This window comes from Protopterus annectens, chromosome 9.part0 (genome assembly GCF_019279795.1).
Source record: "Protopterus annectens isolate FY-2018-M chromosome 9.part0, PAN1.0, whole genome shotgun sequence".
NCBI classification, from domain to species: Eukaryota; Metazoa; Chordata; order Ceratodontiformes; family Protopteridae; genus Protopterus; species Protopterus annectens.
This window is the reverse complement of record NC_056743.1, coordinates 440012644-440031850: the sequence shown is the minus strand read 5'-3', so window position 1 is coordinate 440031850 and position 19207 is coordinate 440012644. Positions and strand designations below refer to the sequence as shown.

At 44.6% G+C, this 19207-nt stretch overlaps 1 protein-coding gene across 3 annotated transcripts in view; it reads right to left on the bottom strand.

The window, feature by feature from the left end:
* Positions 1-19207, bottom strand: part of VDAC3 (voltage dependent anion channel 3) — a 1015607-nt gene that overhangs the window by 610165 nt on the left and 386235 nt on the right. The gene's annotated exons all lie outside the window — the stretch shown is intronic.

Below are 19207 nucleotides of genomic sequence, written 5' to 3'. Positions count from 1 at the left end.
ACAAATGCCAGGTGAGAAGAGTGTCCTTGTTCTCTGCTTGAATGAGACAGTCGTCCAAGAAAGGATATATTTGTATACTTTTGTCTGCAAAATGCAATTACTGGTGCCAGGCACTTTGTAAAAACCCTGGGTGCAGTAGATAAGCCAAAGGGCAGTGCAGAGAATTGGTAATGCATTAAGCCAGCCTTGAATCGGAGGTATCTTCTGCACTACTGTCTTATTGGGACATGCAGGCATGCCTCTTTTAGGGCTAAAGTCACCAATCAAGCATTCTTGCCCAGCATCGGCAGAAGCTACTGCAAAGTCAGCATTTTGAATTTTGGAATGTCCAGGCATGTGTTCAAAATCGATAAATCCAGTACTGGCTGCCAGGCCTTGTCCTTTCTGGGTACCAAGAACAGTCTCGAGTAAAAACCTTGTCCTTTTTTGTTCTGGTACCATCTGAATGGCCCCCATATCCATGAGGGACGTAACCTGTTCCTGTGCCTCTGCCCATTGATTTTTTGGCAGATCTGGCCAACCATTTGCCATTGGCAGAGTGTGGAAATGGAATCTTTATCCCTGTGATATGATGATTAGTACCCACCTGTCCTGGGTTATTAACTGCCAATTTTGAGCAAAAAGTGCTAATTTTCCCCCCTTTGGTTGCTGCCAAAAGATAAGTGCTTGGTGTAGGCAGAGGGAAGTCATTGGGATTGCTTTCTGTAGGTTTGCGCTTTATCCCCTCCAGATTTGGAGGTGGAAGTGCCCCATTGCTTTGACCTGTATGAATCTTGCGCCTGGTATCTGGAACCCTTAGGGCGTCTGGATTTGCCCCTTTGAGCTCTGTCTGACACAGGAAAGGACCAATTTTTTTGTAGGCCACTATCTACTGAATCTTGGTGGCTGCACTTGTAAGAAGTCTTTAACAGTTTGCATAGACTTAGCTTTGTCTTCCATTTTCTTTAGAAAGTACAGTTGTGTACACCTACCATAAATGTAGATGTTAGAGTGTCTTCACTGTTGCAGTCAAAACTGTAGGGTGATCCTGCCGGCAGGCAGCCCGAGGTCGGCCAGAATTCCAAAGTATGGATCCGGCGTCAGCTGTACCGGCAAGTACCCTGATGTCAGAACGCAGAGGTATAAAGCTGACAGCAGACGCCATCTTCTCCAGCCTTTCTTGCCCCAGATGTCAGAAGCCCTCAAAAAACAAACCAAAAGGTGTCTAAAAAGGAACACAAATACACCACAAAAGAAGTGGAAGAGAAGACCAGCAAAAATAAGAGGGGACTGGTGGGAGGGAAACACCGACTGCAACAGTGAAGACACTCGAACATCTACATTTATGGTAGGTGTACACAACTGTACTATGTTCTTCGTGTTTCACTGTTGCAGTCATAACTGTAGGGTAGAATCCCAAAGCTGTGAATGAGGGAGGAGGTCATGCAGAAGAAGGGGCAGCTAGAAGACCCTGCAAAACAGCAGAGGCAAAGCCTGCCCTAGACTTAGAATACAAAGGGAGATTATAGTGCTTAGAGAAAGTATGCACTGAACTCAAGTGGCAGCTTCCAAAATGTCCTTGGTAGGAACTCCTCTGAGAAAAGCTGCTGAAGTGGCAGCTGCTCTAGTAGAATGACTTCTAACAGTACCTGGAATCTGTTTCCCATAGTGAGAGTAACAAAACCTTATTCCATGAGCAATCCATTTGGAAATAGTTTGTTTAGAAATAGCCTTACCTAGAGAACTGGAGGCATAAGAGATGAGCAATTGATCAGATTTTCTGAAATCTTTAGTCTTTGTCCAGGTAAAATCGTAGTTGCCTGTGTACGTCCAATGAATGTAAGATCCTTTTCCCCTTTATTTTGAGGATTTGGAAAGAAGGTAGGAAGGTGAATAGTCTGATTTAGAGCCACTTTAGAAATCACCTTGGGCATAAATGTAGGATTTGTCCTCAAGGAAACTCTGTCTTGGTGGAAGATAATGTATGGTTCCACAGCCATGAGAGCTTGTAACTGAAACCCTTCTGGCAGAAGTCAATGCCAATAAGATAGCTGTCTTCCAGGATAAGAACTTGATATCCGAAGCCGCAGCAGGCTCAAAAGGAGGCAAAGTAAGTTTCTCCAAAACATAATTAAGATCCCAAGCAGGAACAGGAGGAGTTCTGGGAGGTCTTAAATTCTTAGCTCCTCTCAAAAATTGTCTCACCAGCTGGTGAGAAAAAATGGGAGGATCCGTATTAAAATGAGCCGAGATAGCAGAAGCATGAATTTTGATGGAGGAAAAGGAAAGGCCTTTACCTTTCAGACCTTCTGCTTAAAGTAAAATGGAGGAAATATTAGGCAAAAGAGGATCAAAACTTTGATCCTGCATCCAAATACAAAATCTTTTCCATTTTGAAGCATAAGATTTTCTAGTGCTAGGCCGCCTAGCTTCTAAAAGAACATCCAAAACTTGTTTGGGAAGAGAAGGAATCAAAGGCCCTTGAAGAGCCAAGCTGCTAGGCAAAAAGTCTTGATTTGAGAGTGTTGCATCTGACCCTGACGCTGGGACAGAAGAGAAGGGATCAGAGGAAGAATCCAAGGAGGTTCCAAGAATAGGTGTTTTAAAGTTGGATACCAAAACTGCCGAGGCCAATTTGGAGCTATCAAAATGATAGTCTTGGGTTTGTCCTGTTTTATTTTCAGTAACACCCGAGGCAGAAGAGGAAGTGGAGGGAAGGCATATCCCGAAAGATTCCTCCAGCTGAATGACAGGGCATCCACTTTCCAAGCTGTTATGTGGAAGGACCTGGTGCAAGAGAGAGGCAACTGATGATTGAGATGGGATGCAAACAGATCTGAGGACAACCCTAAACTGCAGTTATTCTGCTGAATAAGTTGGGGTCCAACATCCATTCGTGAGGATCCAAAAGATTTCTGCTTAGGCTGTCTGCTAGGAGGTTCTGATTTCCTGGAATGAACTGAGCTTGAAGATGCAGATTCAGATTTAGAGCTGTGTCCCATAAATTCATGGTTAGTCTGCAAAGGGGGTAAGAGTGAGAGCCCCCTTGCTTGTTTATGTACCACATGACTGTGGTATTGTCTGTACGAATCAGAAGAGGTCCTGGTTTCAAAAGAGTCTGGAATGCTAGAAGAGCATTTTGGACTGCCAACATTTCCTTCAAGTTGATGTGCCAGAGTAGTTGCTTCTTTGTCCAAGAGCCCTGCTGGCCAATGTCTAGAAAATGAGCTCCCCAAGCATAATCCGAAGCGTCCGTGGTTATGATCTGAGAAGGTTGAGGCAGACGGAAGGGATTCCCTTCGTTCAAAGCACAAGCCCTGGACCACCAAAGGAGCTCCTTTTGGAGGCAGGGAATCAGTGGAATCATTGGGTCCAGACTGTGGTAATGCTGAGACTATATACTCTTTAGGTACCATTGAAGTTTTCTCATATGAAGCCTTGCATTTGGAATCAACAGGATGCAAGAAGCCATGGAGCCCAGAGCCTGCAGGAATTTCCTTGCAGTGAGCGGAGGTAAAGTTGCCAAGGTTTTGAAAATTGAGGCCAGCTGTAACTGTTTTTCTGGAGTGAGGAAGACCCTTTGCAAGCTTGTGTTTAGAAGAGCTCCCAAAAAATCATTTGCTGGGAAGGGATCAAATGTGACTTTTTTTGTGTTCACTGAAAATCCTAGTAGTAGGAGAAGACATTGAACAAAATCCAGATGTTGAAGTAAAAGGTCTTTGCTGTCCGCCTGAATAAGGCAGTCGTCCAGATAGGGGTAAATTTGAATCCCCTGGAGTCTGCAATAAGCTACTACTGGAGCCAGACACTTGGTAAAGACTCTGGGCGCAGTAGATAAACCAAAGGGCAGTACAGAGAATTGAAAGTGCCTCAAACCTGCCTTGAATCTGAGGTATTTTCTGCGTTCCTGCCTGATGGGAATGTGTAAGTAGGCTTCCTTTAAGTCCAATGTCACCATCCAAGCATCCTGGGAGAGCATTGGAAGAAGTTGTTGTAGAGTAAGCATCTTGAATTTTGGAATTTCCAGAAAGGTGTTTAATACTGAAAGGTCCAGAATAGGTCTCCATGAGTTTTGTTTTCTTGGGACCAGAAATAGTCTCGAGTAAAAACCTTTTCCCATCTGTGAAAGTGGAACAGGTTCTATGGCTCTCATGGCCAACAGAGCGGCCACTTGATTTAAGGCCTCTGACCATTGATGTTTTGGCAGATCCGGCCAAACAATAGTCCTTGGCAGAGTGTGAAAGTGGAATTTGTAACCTCTTGAAATCACATCCAAAACCCATTTGTCTTGGGTAACATGAGTCCAATTTTGGTAGAAAAGAGAAAGTTTTCTTCCAAGAGGGGCTTCCAGGCAAAGAGGACCTGTAGCCCAACAGAGAGAGTCATTGGGTCTGCTTCCTTTGTGATTGAGATCCGTCTTCTCCCCTTCTAGGGGATGAAGCAGTCCATTGTCTGGACCTGTAAGAGGCCTGAACCTGAGCCCGACCTCTGGAGCTTCTATATCTTCCCCTTTGAGGCCTGTCAGACGTGGGAAAGGACCAATTTTTGGAGGGCCAATTTCTAGTAAAACTAGGAGGCTGAACTTGTAAGAAATCTTCAACAGTCTGCATAGATTTCGCCTTATCCTCCATCTTTTTAATAACCTCCTCAGCTTTAGATCCAAACAGAACATCGGGCTGAACAGGGGCATCTAACAATTTAGCCTTAACTTGCTCAGGCAAATTCTGCTCTCTAAGCCAAGCATGTCTCCTGATAACAGTACCAGAGGCTGCAGCCCTACAAGAAGCCTCCAAGGCATCAAAACCACAATGTAAACTATGTTTGCTAACTTGTTCAGTTGCATGCAATACATCCTGTAATTCCTTGTCCTCTGCACATGCAGGAAGGGTAGAAAGTTTTTGTTTTAAAACAGACAAAAGAAATTGCTGATACTTGAACATATGAAACTGGCAATTTAAAGCTCTAATAGAAAGAGTAGCAGACGTATACACCTTTTTGCCCCATTTGTCCAAGGCACGAGAATCCTTTTCAGAGGGAATAGGATTTTTAGCTGAAGCGGCCTTAGCAGCCATGGAACCCTGAGAAATAGTTTCAGGATCTGCAGAAGGGTTCTTGAACGAAAATTGATGGGAATCAGGGACTCTATAAAACCTATCCGGCTTAGAAGGAGCGGGCGGATAAGAGTCAGGATTCAGGTTAGCTTCAGAGAAAGCATCATCCACAATATCAAGAACAGGAGGAATAGCCAAAGGTCTGTGTTGTGGGAGAAGGAGAAATTCCCTAAGTCTCTTCTTGGAAGTGGAGTAATCCTGACCTTCCCAATGAAAATGCTCTCTCATCTCATGCAAGGTTTCCCCAAAAGAAAAATCTTCAGGGGGAGAAGCAGAGGGAATAGAGTCCTCTGCATCAGAATCCTCATAAGGAGGAAAAGAGTAATCCTGTTCAGAGGAAGAGACTGAAGACACAGAAGCCTGATCAGAGGAATCATAAGGAATATCCTGTCTAGGCCTTTTTTCAGGAGGGGGGTGAGAACCCCTAATCATAGAAAGCAAATCTTCAGCCATCCTTAATAATTGCTTTTGGGTCTTGGGAGCTGAATCCGAAGAAGCTTGAGAAGAAATCCTTGGCTTAACAGGAGTCTTTGACTTTGCCTTTGTCTTTGTAGTAATAGTGATATGAGAAGGGCCTGAAAACCCCTTCAGAAGCCGGTACCTGCACAGCGGTTCCAGACCCATCTGAAGGAGTGATGTCCGAAGGTCCTGCAGCAGATAAAATACTGGGCCTAGTTGGCTCCCCATGGGAGTCCGTGTCGGCCATCGGTTCCAAAGTGGCTGACGACAGGGGCTGCAAAAGCGCCTCACTGACGACCGCCGAACCCGAAGCTGGTTCCGGCTGCATATAATCCTGTTTGGACCTTGGAGGCCTATCCTTGTCCTTGCGCTTTTTGTGAATTCCGGTTGTCGGTAAAGTATCCGACGACATCCTGTAATTGAACAGTCTACCGAAATAATTCAAGGCCCAATCGTACCTACGCTTAATAGTACGAGAATTAAACCTGGCACAAAACCGACAGCAAGAAACATCGTGGTCAGGGCCCAAGCAAGGAAGACAGTAAGAGTGGAAGTCTTTATGAGGTATTTGTTTTCCACACGATATACAATTATTAACTTTTTCTGACATCGGAGGAGCAAGAAAAAAGTTTCCCCAACGGGGTACTTAGCTTCAGAAGAGAAGTCGTCGTCTTCGGACCGACGACAAGCAAAGCACGTTGTCCGGGAATCCGCCAACCAACAACTTGCGAGCTGCTTTCCATCGCACAGCAAGAAAGACTGGAGAAGATGGCGTCAGCTTTATACCTCTGCGTTCTGACGTCAGGGTACTTGCTGGTACAGCCGACGCCGGACCCAGACTTTGGAATTCTGGCCGACCTCGGGCTGCCTGCCGGCAGGATCACCCTACAGTTATGACTGCAACAGTGAAACACGAAGAACATCCGCTTCTGCCTTTAATACCAAACAGAGAATCATGCTGTAAAGGTGCATCTAGCAATTTAGCTTTAACACGATCAGGCAAATTTTGTTCCTTTAACCAGGCATGCCTCCTAATCACAGATCCAGTAACTGTGACCCTGCAGGAGGCCTCTAAGGAATCAAAACCACTTTGCAAAGTATGCTTTCCAACTTGTTCAGCTGCATGCAATAATTCCTGCAATTCTTTCTTTTCTGCACATTCTGAAATCATCATTTTCTGTTTCAGCAATCCCATAACATGTCGTTGGTACTTAATCATATGAAATTGACAGTTCAAGGCCCGGATTGCCAAGGTTGCAGATGTATAAACCTTTTTTCCCCATCTGTCTAGTGCCCTTGAATCTCTGTCAGAGGGTGTAGGATTTTTTGCTGTTGAGGCTTTAACTCCCTTTGGACCCTGTGAAATAGTTTCAGGATCAGCAGCAGGGTTTCTAAATAAAAATTTATGTGAGCCAGGTACTCTGTAATATCCGTCAGGCTTACTGGGAGCCGGAGGTAAAGAGTCAGTGGTCAAGCTCGACTCCAAAAACACATCATCCACAATGTCTAAAACAGGGGGGATGGCTAAAGGCTTGTGCTGAGGGAGGAGGAAATCTCTGAGCCTCTTTTTTGATTCTGAGAAATCTTGACTCTCCCAGTGAAAATGCTCCCTCAAAGTATGCAAGGTTTCTAGTAATCCAAAATAATATGAATGCTGTGTGCCATAAAATTCCACCAAGTAATGGTACGAAAACAATTAACGCCACAAACACATTAACGTCACAAACACATTAACGCACTTCTATACTGAAATCAAAATCGCATTTTCGTCTCAACAAGTGGAACTTCATCAGATAACATCAATTAATACATTTTCTATTTAAATACCATAATTGTGTTACAATTAAATCCTGTTACCAATGAGGAACCTTATTGAGAATTCAAACCATCAAATCAGCTTGGTTCTTTCTATCTTAATATTCATGATTCTAATGAAGATTCCACGTATTAAAAACAAAATATTTAAATACTTAAAAACATTAAATAAATAAATGTTCGTAAATCATTAAAATTCACTGCTAAAATTAATCAAGTTAATCTGTTCTGTATACTTGTAAATACATATTGTAGGGATATAGCTTTATCAATATAGTCGCATTTTGTGCATAACATATTAGTAGCAAGCAGTATTTATATATATATGCGTCTTTGTGTTGAACCTAACTTAACTAAAGTGCAAATAGTGTCTTCTAATTTTTCTTATTCAAAAAAAAAACTTGTAAATCCATATTATAGGGATATAACCATGTTTTAAATATGTTGAAAAATGTTTTATCTATCAACTTTGTAATTGACAACTTCGTATTTATACCTAACTTACATAAAATGCATAAGTGCCTTTCAGTTTATTACTCCGTGAACTTATAAATGCATGTTTTAAAATTATTAAAACATACTGAGAATAAAAATACTTTGCGTATCGCAACATATGAGACTAGCAGCTTAATGATTGTGACCACCTTTGTAACCCAACTCAAATAAAATGCAGTAATACCTTCCATTTTGACTATTCATAAGAATGTTAATTGTGTTTGTTAGCAAACTTGTCAAAATAACGACAATATGCTTATTGCAACTTTGTAACTAAAAATTTATAAGTTGCATCTATATACTACCTAACCCAAAAAAAGTGCAATAGTGCCATCTAGTGTTAAAACATGTATTTGTATTAAATCTTGTTTGATTTTAATCTTAAAATTGACCCTATAGATAAATATTCATTTAAACCTGGACTCCTGCTTGCATGCAGGTTGATCTGCCACCATAATTCCTTACTTTCGAGTATATCTTCCCATGGACCTCCCCTAATATCGACCTGTATCTGTTCTAATACAAAAAATAAAAATGATGCTTCTTGACAAACCTTAGTGTGCTTAAATAATGCATTAGTTTCTCTTTCTTTTGAAATGTCATATGTATGTTCATACACACTCTTTTTTTAGAGATCTCTCAGTTTTTCCAATGTAGAATGATTGGCATTTCTGAACTAAATAAACAACTCTTTGTGTTTCACAATTGTAATAGTTGTTACTAGTTATCATTCATTCAACATGATCAGGCAAATTTTGTTCCTTTAACCAGGCATGCCTCCTAATCACAGATCCAGTAACTGTGGCCCTGCAGGAGGCCTCTAAGGAATCAAAACCACTTTGCAAAGTATGCTTTCCAACTTGTTCAGCTGCATGCAATAATTCCTGCAATTCTTTCTTTTCTGCACATTCTGAAATCAACATAATTTTCTGTTTCAGCAATCCCATAACATGTCGTTGGTACTTAATCATATGAAATTGACAGTTCAAGGCCCGGATTGCAAAGGTTGCAGATGTATAAACCTTTTTTCCCCATCTGTCTAGTGCCCTTGAATCTGTCAGAGGGTGTAGGATTTTTTGCTGTTGAGGTCTTAACTCCCTTTGGACCCTGTGAAATAGTTTCAGGATCAGCAGCAGGGTTTCTAAATAAAAATTTATGTGAGTCAGGTACTCTGTAATATCCGTCAGGCTTACTGGGAGCCGGAGGTAGAGTCAGTGGTCAAGCTCGACTCCAAAAACACATCATCCACAATGTCTAAAACAGGGGGGATGGCTAAAGGCTTGTGCTGAGGGAGGAGGAGGAGGAAATCTCTGAGCCTCTTTTTTGATTCTGAGAAATCTCGACTCTCCCAGTGAAAATGCTCCCTCAAAGTATGCAAGGTTTCTCCAAATGAATAATCCTCAGGAGAAGATGCAGATGGAATAGACTCCTCAGCATCAGAATCCTCATAGGGAGGTATAGATAATTCCTGATCAGAAGAAATAGAAACCTGATCTGAAGATTCATAATCAGTGCCTTGCCTAGGCCTCTTATCTGGTGGGGATGGGTACCCCTGATTCAAGGTAATAAGGTCTTCAGCCATTTTGATCATCTGTTTTTTTAGGCATAGAGGCCTGTGCACGTGGCTCATGCGTCGGTCTTTTAGTTTTAGAAGTTGCCTTTGTCTTTGGTTTTGCAACTGTCGTCAGTTTGATATACAAATGTTGAGGTCTGAATACACCCTCAGAAGCCGGTGCCTGCTCAGCTGCTCCGGACCCATCCGAGGGAGATACATCCGTCGGTCCAATACCTTGAGTAACTTGTGGCATGCCGGACTCCACATGGGTGTCGGTAGAGGCCTGCGACTCTAAAGTAGCAGGCATCAGGGGCTGCGAAGGCGCCTCACTGAGTACTGGCGAACCGGCGACTGGCTTAGGAGAAGCTTAGTCATCGGTTTTGGATCTCGACTGCCTTTCTCTGTCCTTTTCTTTGTGTTTTTTATGTACTCCGGTAGTTGGATTATCAGACGACATTTCTGAGTAGTTAAACCCATTTCCAAAATAGTTTGATGCAAAAATATAGACGCTTAATAGTGCATTGGTTAAATCTAGCACAAAACCGACAGCCAGGCACGTTGTGATCAGGGCCTAGACAAGGAATACAGGATAAATGGAAATCCTTATGAGATATTTGCTTCCCACAAGTAATACAATTTACTAAGGAGTAAGGAGCAAGAAAAAGTTTCCCCAACGGGGTACTTAACTTTAAGTTGAAGACTTCGGTTCTGAAACTGGAAAACGAAAATTTCAGGAGTTGGACGACCAACACTTGCAAACTGCTTCTGCTTCGGGCACTGCACGGCAAGAAAGACTGATGTAATGGCGTCGGATGCATGTTTTATACCCCTGATGACCTGACGTCATGGAAGAAGGGACAGCAACCGACGCAGGACCCAAGACTTTGTTAATCAGGTTGACTGAGGGCAACCTGCCAGCAGATTACCCAAATGTAATGACTGCAACAGTGAAACATGAAGAACATCAGGGGTAACTCCTGTTCAAGGGGATTATTGATAGGGGAAGAAACCTGACACCAGATCTTAAGCTCTGAAAAGTACAGTTTTGTACCTACCATAAATGTAGATGTCCGAACAGGATAGCATCTGCAGTCCTTACAAATGGGTTGTCCTGTCATCAGGCAGCCCTTCGGTCGGCCGGATTCCAAAGTCTGGGTCTGGCCTCGGCTGGTGTCGCACTTCACCCGACGTCATCTCTGCTGGTCTTCGGGTATAAAGGCATTTTCCTGAGTCTTTCTTGCCGCGTGGCGCCCGAAGCAGAAGCTGTTCGCAAGTGCCGGTCGGTCAGATCCAGAGATTACTACTACCGAATATTACCAAGACTTCTAAAAGCTAAGTACCCCGTTGGGGACTCTTTCTTGCCTCAGCCGATGTCAGAAAAAGTGAATAACTGTTTAACTTGTGGGAAACAAATACCTCAAAGATTTCCACTCTTACTGCTTACCTTGTTTAGGCCCAGACCATGACGTAGCAGCTTGTTTAGCCTGTGCTTCCTTCAACCGACGAACGCTTAGGCGTCGGTCGGAGTTTGCTGAACAGTTTTTCGCTCAGATTTTATGCGTACATTATGCCGCCGGATCCTCCACTACTCAAATTGTTAAGAAACGCAAAGAAAGGACCGACACTCGCGGTCCGCGGTTTCGGCCGAAACCACGGTTAAGCAAACCGTGAGTGTCTCTGTTTCGGCCGAAACCGAGCAAACGGTTCTACCTGCAGCCGAATCCATGACTACTACCGAGGCCCCTTCTACCCTAGTTGAATCGGCCTCTGAAGTTTTGCCTACTAATGTGGTTTCTCTAGAATTATCGGACACCATCCCTTTGGATGTCTCTACCCCAGCACGTGGTGCTGCTAGGCCTCCTGCAGCCATGTCTATAAAGGCCTTTGCCAGGGCTAAAGCAGCCAAAACTGCTAAGTCTGTGCCTGTTAAGCCTCCCTCTCACAGGCCCAGTTCCAGTTCCCAAATGCTTACTCTGGCAGAGGATCTCATCTCTTAAATAAGGGGATCCCAACCTCACCCAGACAGGGCCTATCCAAGCAGAATCTGAGCTGTCTGTGCAACATCTAGAGAATGCAGAATCCTTTCCCCTTGTTTTGTGGGTTAGGGAAAAAGGTGGGCAAATGAATAGAATGGTTGAGAGCCACACTGGACACCACTTTAGGCATGAAAGCTGGGCTAGTCCTGAGGGAGACTGTCAGCATGAAAAATGAGGAAGGGCTCTATTTGCCATGTGTGCTTGTAGCTCTGAAACTATTCTAGCTGAAGTGACGGCCAGAAGCAAGGCTGTTTTCCAAGAAGGGAATTTTAACTCTGCTGAAGCTACAGGCTCAAAGAGGGGTAGTGTGAGCTTTTCCAACACAAAGTCAAGGTCCCAAGCTGGGGTAGGAGCTCTTCTGGGTGGCCTTAAATTGTTAGCCCCTCTTAGGAACTATTTGATGAGAGGGTGCGAAAAGAGAGGTGGCTCTGTGCTGTAATGAGCAGAGATGGCAGAGGCATGAATTTTAATAGAAGAGAAGGACAGACTCCTGTGTAGTAGGTCTGCTAGGTAATCCGGGATGAGAGGTAGGGAGGGCTGTGCTGTTTCAGTTCCTTTAGCCTGGATCCAGATCCAATACCTTTTCCACTTGTCAGCATAGGATTTTCTAGTGCTGGGGCATCTGGCCTCATGTATAACATCCAGGACTTGCTTGCTTAGACTGGCAACTGGAGGAGAGGTCAGGGAATAAAACAGGCTGCCAGGTTCAGGGTCTGCAATTGTGGATATATGAATTCTCCGTTCTGCTGGGTCATAAGAATTGGGATCCGAGGTAGGTGCCATGGTGGGAGGGGTGACGGACTGTGCAGCAGTGGGTACCAGTGCTGGCGTGGCCAGTCTGGGGCAATCAAGATTGCTCTTGGTTTTACCTCTCTTATTTTGAGTAGTACTGAGAGAGAAATGCATAGATCAAGAGGTTTACCCATTGGAAGGATAGGGCATCCACTTTCCAGGCCTTGCTGTGAGGTTCCCTGATGCAGAATTTTCTGAGCTGGTGACTGTTGTGGGAGGCAAAGAATTCCAACCTTCGGGGTGCCCCATTTCTGGGTTACAAGGTTGAAGCGGTGATCTAGCTGCCACTTGTGTGGGTCTAGGAGGTTTTTGCTTAAGTTGTCTGCCAGAGAGTTTTGGGAGCCTGGCAGGAATTGTGCTTGCAGGTGAATTTGCATGGCTGAAGCCATGTGCCAAAGGGTCATAGTGAGCCTGCAGAGGGGATAAGAGCGAGTTCCTCCCTGCTTGTTGATATACCACATCACTGTGGTGTTGTCCGTTTTGATCAGTAGAAGCCCCGGGGAGAGCAGGGGTCTGAAAGCTGTCAAAGCATACTGAACACCTAGCATCTCTTTTTGGTTGATGTGCAGATGTATTTGATTTGGGCTCCAATGGCCCTGAATGCACCTGCCGTCCAGGTGTGCACCTAAGGCATAATCTGATGCGTCTGTGGTTAGGGTCTGGGCGGCGTGGGGTTGTGAAAAGGGAAGACCCTTGTTGTGGTTGCATGCTGCTGCCCACCAAAGAAAATCTTTCCTTAGACATGGTATCATAGGTATGACAGTTTCCAAGTCCTGAGAGTGTTGACACCAAAGGTTTTTTAGGTACCATTGAAGTTTCCTCATATGCAGTTTGGCATATGGAATGAGTAGAATGCAGGATGCTATGAACCCCAGAGCTTGCAGGATCTTCCTTGCAGATAGCTGGGGTCTGGTGGCTAATTGAGAGAAGTAGGCTGTCAGGGAAATTTGCTTTTCTGGTGTAAGAAATGCCATCTGGGATGCTGTGTCCAGCCTTGCTCCCAGGAATATAATCCTTTGGTGGGCACCTATTTGGATTTCTTTTCATTGATTGTGTACCCTAGGGAGGTTAGTATGGACTTTACAAAGGCCAGGTGCTTGACCAGCTTTTCCTGACCGTCTGCCTGAATTAGGCAGCCATCTAAGTATGGGTAAATCTGGATATTCCTTTGTCTGCCAAAAGCAATAGCCAGAGCCAGACATTTTGTGAAAACTCTGGGAGCAGTACATAGGCCAAAGGGAAGTGCAGAGAACTGAAAGTCCTAAGATCCTGCCCTGAAACAGATATATTTGCTGCATGATTCTCTGACAGGAATGAGGAGGTAGGCCTCTTTCAGACCTAGGGTGGCTAGCCAAGCATCCTTGGAGAGCATGGGTAGCAGCTGCTGGAGGGTGAGCATTTTAAATTTTGGGAGCACCAGGAAGGTGTTTAGAATGGATAGATAGAGGATGGGGCGCCAGGTGCCCCCTTTTCTGGGTACCAGAAAAACTCTGGAGTAGAAACCTTGGCTCTTCTGTTCTGCAGGAACATGCTCTACTGCCCTCATAGAAAGGGCAGGGAAAGGACTTGCTTTTGCACCTCTGCCCACTGGTTTGGAGGTAGATCTGGGAACCCTTTCGGGGTTGGAATGGTGTGGAAATAAAATTTGTATCCCTGAGGCACTATGTTGAGAACCCAGCGGTCGTTGGTAATGGTGGCCCAGGTACTTGCGTGAAAGGAGAGTTTTCCTCCTAGAGGTAAGTGAAAGTGGGCAGAGGGAGGGGGTGGGGGAGGTGAGTCATTGTGAATTCTTACCATAAAGGGGTGGCTTGGAACTCCCTGGTTTTGAAGTGGAGGTAGTCCACTGCTTAGATCTCTGCATTCCCTGTGGCTGCTGTCGGGGGGGTCTGGTTCCCCGGGGTCGGGGCTGAACTGGCTTAGTGGGAGCAGGAAAGGACCAGTACTTGGTAGGACAATACCTGCTGAACCTGGGTGGCTGGACCTGTAAGAAATCCTTAACTGTCGGCATAGATTTTGCATTTTCTTCCATCTTTAAGACCTCTTCTGCCTTAGTGCCAAATAAGTCGTCTTTGTGCAAGGGGGCATCCAACAATTTAGATCTGACATGGTCTGGCAAGGGCTGCTCCTTAAGCCGTGCATGACTTCTAATGACAGATCTGGTGACTGCTGCCCTGCAAGAAGCTTCTAGGGCGTCAAAACCACAGCACAAGGTGTGTTTAGTTACTTGACTTGCAGAATGCATTAACTCTTCTAACTCTTTAGATTCTGCACAAGCAAGAAAGGAAGACATTTTTTGTTTAACGAGTTCCATGGTATGTTGCTGAAATTTTAGCATATGGAACTGATACTTTTTTACCCCATCGGTCTAGTGCTTGGGATTCCCTATCTGAGGGGGTGGGGATTCTTAGCAGAGGTTGCTTTAATCTCTTTGGGCCCTTGAGAAATGATTTCAGGGTCAGCTGTAGGATTTTTAAAAAAAAAATTTGTGAGTCAGGGACTCTTAATACCAGTCTGGTTTTCTGGGTGCATAAGGGAGGGTTGTCAGGATTCGAGCTGGATTCCAGGAAAACGTCCTCCACAACATCAAGGACTGGGGGGATGGGCAAGGGTCTGTGCTGTGGAACATCTAAGAATTCCCAGAGTCCCTTTTTAGACTGAGGGTAGTCCTGACTCCCCCCACTGGAAATGCTCCCTTAAGGTATGAAGGGGTTCCCCAAAGGAAAAATCCTCTGGGGGAGAGGCTGAATGGATAGAATCCTCTTAAGTAGAGAGGGGTTGCAGGTCTTCATATTCAGATGCATCAGAGTCATCTGACTCTTGTTCAAATGAAAACTACAGGGGACAGATCTCTTTTCCTTTTGGAGGGGGTAGCTTGGCTTCCCCTGAACAGCATGATAAGGTTTTCTGCCATTTTAAGCATTTGAGACTGAGGCAAGGTAGCAGGTGCCTGAGACTGGGTCGGTTTCTTGGATGTGATTCGTACCCTGGGCCTAAGAAACTGTCGTTTCTGAAAGAATGGTAGTCGTGAAAGAAGACATCGGTTTGTGTCGACAATCGGTAGTGCAAAGGGCTTCCTTGGAAACCAGTGGCTCCAGCCCCATCCAAGGTAGAGACGACCGCAGGATCCGTAGATTAAGAGTTTTGTGGCATACCGACTCAGAAAGGGTCTCTGTAGCGGCCTGCGAATCCACAGAAGCGGGCATCAGGGGCTGCGAAAGCGCCTCACTGAGGAGCGGAGAAAGTACAGTTGTGTACCTACCATAAATGTAGACGTTAGAGTGCATTCACTGTTGCAGTCTTTACACTTGGATTACCCTACTGGCAGGCTACCCGCACAAGTCCTGGTCCGGCGTCGGTTGCTGTCGCTTCTTCCCTGACGTCAGTGCGCCAGAGGTATATAAAAAAGAGGCAGCAGACACCATTTTCTTCAGTTTTTCTTGCCCCAGATGTCAAGTGCCCCCAAGAAGGTAGGCAATACATATTGCTAATAAAAACATACAGCAAAATAAAAATAATAACTTCATGTACAAGCAAATACACCACATAGGTTGTATAGGATAGAGAAGTATAGATAATTCCCAGCAAAGAAAGGGGGATGGAGAGTGGGTAACCTGGACTGCAACAGTGAATACACTTTAACATCTACATTTATGGTCGGTACACAACTGTACTATGTTCATAGTGTTTCACTGTTGCAGTCATTACACTTGGGATGAATCCCAAAGCTGAGGTAGGGCGGCTGGGCCTAAAGAGGACTAGGAGTGGCTATGAGGCCCTGCAGAACTGCAGTGGCAAAGCCTGCTCTGGATTTGGAGTAGAGAGGTAAGTGATAATGCTTGGTAAAAGTGTGTACTGAGCTCCAAGTTGCAGCCTCCAAAATATCCTTGGTTGGTACTCCTCTGAGAAGGGCTGCTGAAGTGGCTGCTGCCCTGGTAGAATGTGGCCTAATATTCTTAGGCGTTGACTTGCCATGCTGTGCATAGCAGAAACGAATGCAGTGTCCTATCCATTTTGAAATAGTCTGCTTTGAGATGGCTTTTCCTTGTGATCCTGCAGCATATGCTACCAACAATTGCTCAGTTTTTCTGAAAGCCTTTGTTTTGTCCAAGCAGAAGCGTAGCTGTCTGTGCATGTCCAAAGAGTGCAGCAGTCTCTCCCCTTTATTCTGGGGATTTGGATAAAATGTAGGCAAATGAATGGTTTGGTTAAGAGCCACACTAGATACTACCTTTGGCATAAATGTTGGGTTTGTCCTTACAGAAACCCTGTCCAGATGAAAAATGATGAAAGGTTCCACTGCCATTAATGCCTGTAACTCTAAGACTCTACTTGCTGAATTTATTGCTAGGAGCAGAGCAGTTTTCCATAAGTACTTTATATCAACTGCATTGGCTGGCTCAAAAGGAGGCAGTGTGAACTTTTCTAAGACAAAATTGAGGTCCCATGTAAGTAATCGGTGCTCTCCTTGGGGTCTTACGTTTTCTGCCCCTCTGAGGTACTGTTTTAGTAGTGGATGAGAGAAAATAGGTGGTTCTGTATTGTAATGAGCTGAAATAGCAGGGGCATGGATCTTAATTGATGAGAAGGATAGGCCTTTGTCCAGCATCTCAGTTAGGTATTGTAGAATCTGAGGAATATTTGGAACAAGAGGTTCGAATCCTTGTGCCTGGTTCCAAGTACAGTATCTCTTCCATTTTTCTGCATAAGATTTCCTGGTGCTGGGCCTCCTGGCTTCTAAAATGACATCCATAACAGCTTTAGAGAGAGATGTGGTTTGAGTGGCTATATTACCTGCCATGCAGCCAGATTTAAGGTTCTGAGTTGACTGTGTAGAATCTGACTGTTTTGTCGAGTCATAAGATGAGGAATTTGAGGTAAAGTCCAGGCTGGGCCTTGAGACAAGCTCTTTAGGATTGGGTACCAGTGCTGGCGTGGCCAGTCTGGGGCAATCAGAATCATTTTTGGCTTCTGTTATCTGACTTTTAGGAGCAGTTTGGGGAGGAGAGGCAGTGGTGGAAAGGCATAAACTGTTAGGGTTTTCCAGCTGAATGACAGAGCATCCACTTTCCATGCTCGTGAGTGATAAGTCCATGTGCTGAATGTCTGTAGTTGGCAGTTGTGAGGGGAGGCAAAAAGATCTATGTTTGGGCATCCCCATTTCCTTGTTATCATGCTGAAGATCTGTGGATTTAGTTTCCACTCGTGAGGGTCGATGAGGTTTCTGCTTAGTTAGTCTGCCAGAGTATTTTTCTTTCCTGGCAGGAATTGTGCCTGCAGATGTACTTGATAGGTCAGTGCTGTGTTCCACAAAGTCATGGCTTGCCTGCAGAGGGGGTAGGAATGTGTGCCCCCTTGCTTGTTTATGTACCACAAAATTGTAGTATTGTCCGTCTTTAGTAATAGTTGTCCTGGATGTAGTAGATCCTTGAAGGCTGTCAGGGCATTCTGTACAGCTAGCATCTCTTTGATTGATGTGAAGATACATTTGGTCCGCTGGCCACATGCCCTGAATACATTTTCCTGCCATGTTTGCCCCCCAGGCACAATCCGATGCATCTGTTGTTAGTGTCTGCCTGGCTGTGGGTAAAGTGAAAGGCTGTCCCTTGTTGTGGTGACAGGCCAGTGCCCATCATCGAAACTCCTGTTGCAGGCAGGGAATAACAGTTATTATCGTTTCCAGGCTGTGGCAATGTTGAGTCCAAACACTTTTTAGATACCATTGTAGCTTCCTCATATGCAGTCTTGCATATGGAATTAGCAGGATGCCATGACGCCCAAAGCCTGCAGAATTTTTCTTGCAGGTAGCTGGGTCTTTGTTGCCATCATTTGAAAGTAATGAGCGAGTTGCCTTTGCTTGTCTGGTGCGAGATAAGCCATCTGGGCAGTTGTATTTAAGCTTGTACCCAGGAATATTATCTCTTTAGAGGGCACTAGTTTTGATTTCTTTTAGTTTACTGTGCACCCTAAGCAAATTAATCTTTTTACAAATGCCAGATGGTTTAGTAGAATGTCCTTGCTCTCTGCTTGAATAAGGCAGTCGTCCAACTAGGTACATATTTGAATTCCTTTTTTGTCTGCAAAATGCAATTACTGGTGCCAGGCATTTTGTGAAGACCCTGGGCACAGTAGATAAGCCAAAGGGCAGTGCAGATAATTGGTAATGCATTGAGCCAGCTATGAATCTGAGGGATCTTCTGCAAGATTGTCTGATTGGGACATGCAGGTATGCCTCTTTGAGGTCCAAAGTAACTAGCCAAGCCTTCTTTGCCCAGCATGGGTAGAAGCTGCTGCATTGTCAACATTTTGAATTTTGGAACATCCAGGAAAATATTTAGAATTGACAGGTCCAGTATCGGTCTCCAGGCATTGTCCTTTCTGGTTACCAAGAAAAGTTTCGAGTAAAATCCTTGTTCCTGTTCTTGCTGTGGTACTTTTTGAATAGCTCTCATGTCCATGAGAGCAGAAATTTGTTTTTGTGCCTCTGCCCATTGATTTTGTGGCAGGTCTGGCATACCTTTTGACCTTGGTAGGGTGTGAAAGTGGAACTTGTAACCTTGAGAAACAATATTCAATACCCATTTGTCCTGGGTGATTATGTGCCAATTTTGTTAGAAAAGTGCTAATTTTCCCCCTAAGGGTGCTGCCAAAAGGTAAGTACTTGGCATTTGTAGAGGGAAGTCATTGGGACTGTTTCCTATAAGGTGGTGATTTGTTTTCTCCGCCTTTGGGGGCTGAAGCACCCCATTGTCTAAGTGTGTATGAGCCTTGGGGCTGAGATCTGCCTCTTGGGCATCTGTATCTGCCATTTTGTGGCCTGTCTGACACTGGAAAGGACCAATTTTTAGAAGGCCAGTTTCTGCTAAATCTAGGTGGCTGAACCTGTAAGAAATCCTTTACTGTCTGCATTGATTTTGTTTTATCCTCCATTTTCTTTAACACCTCTTCTGCCGTAATACAAAACAAGG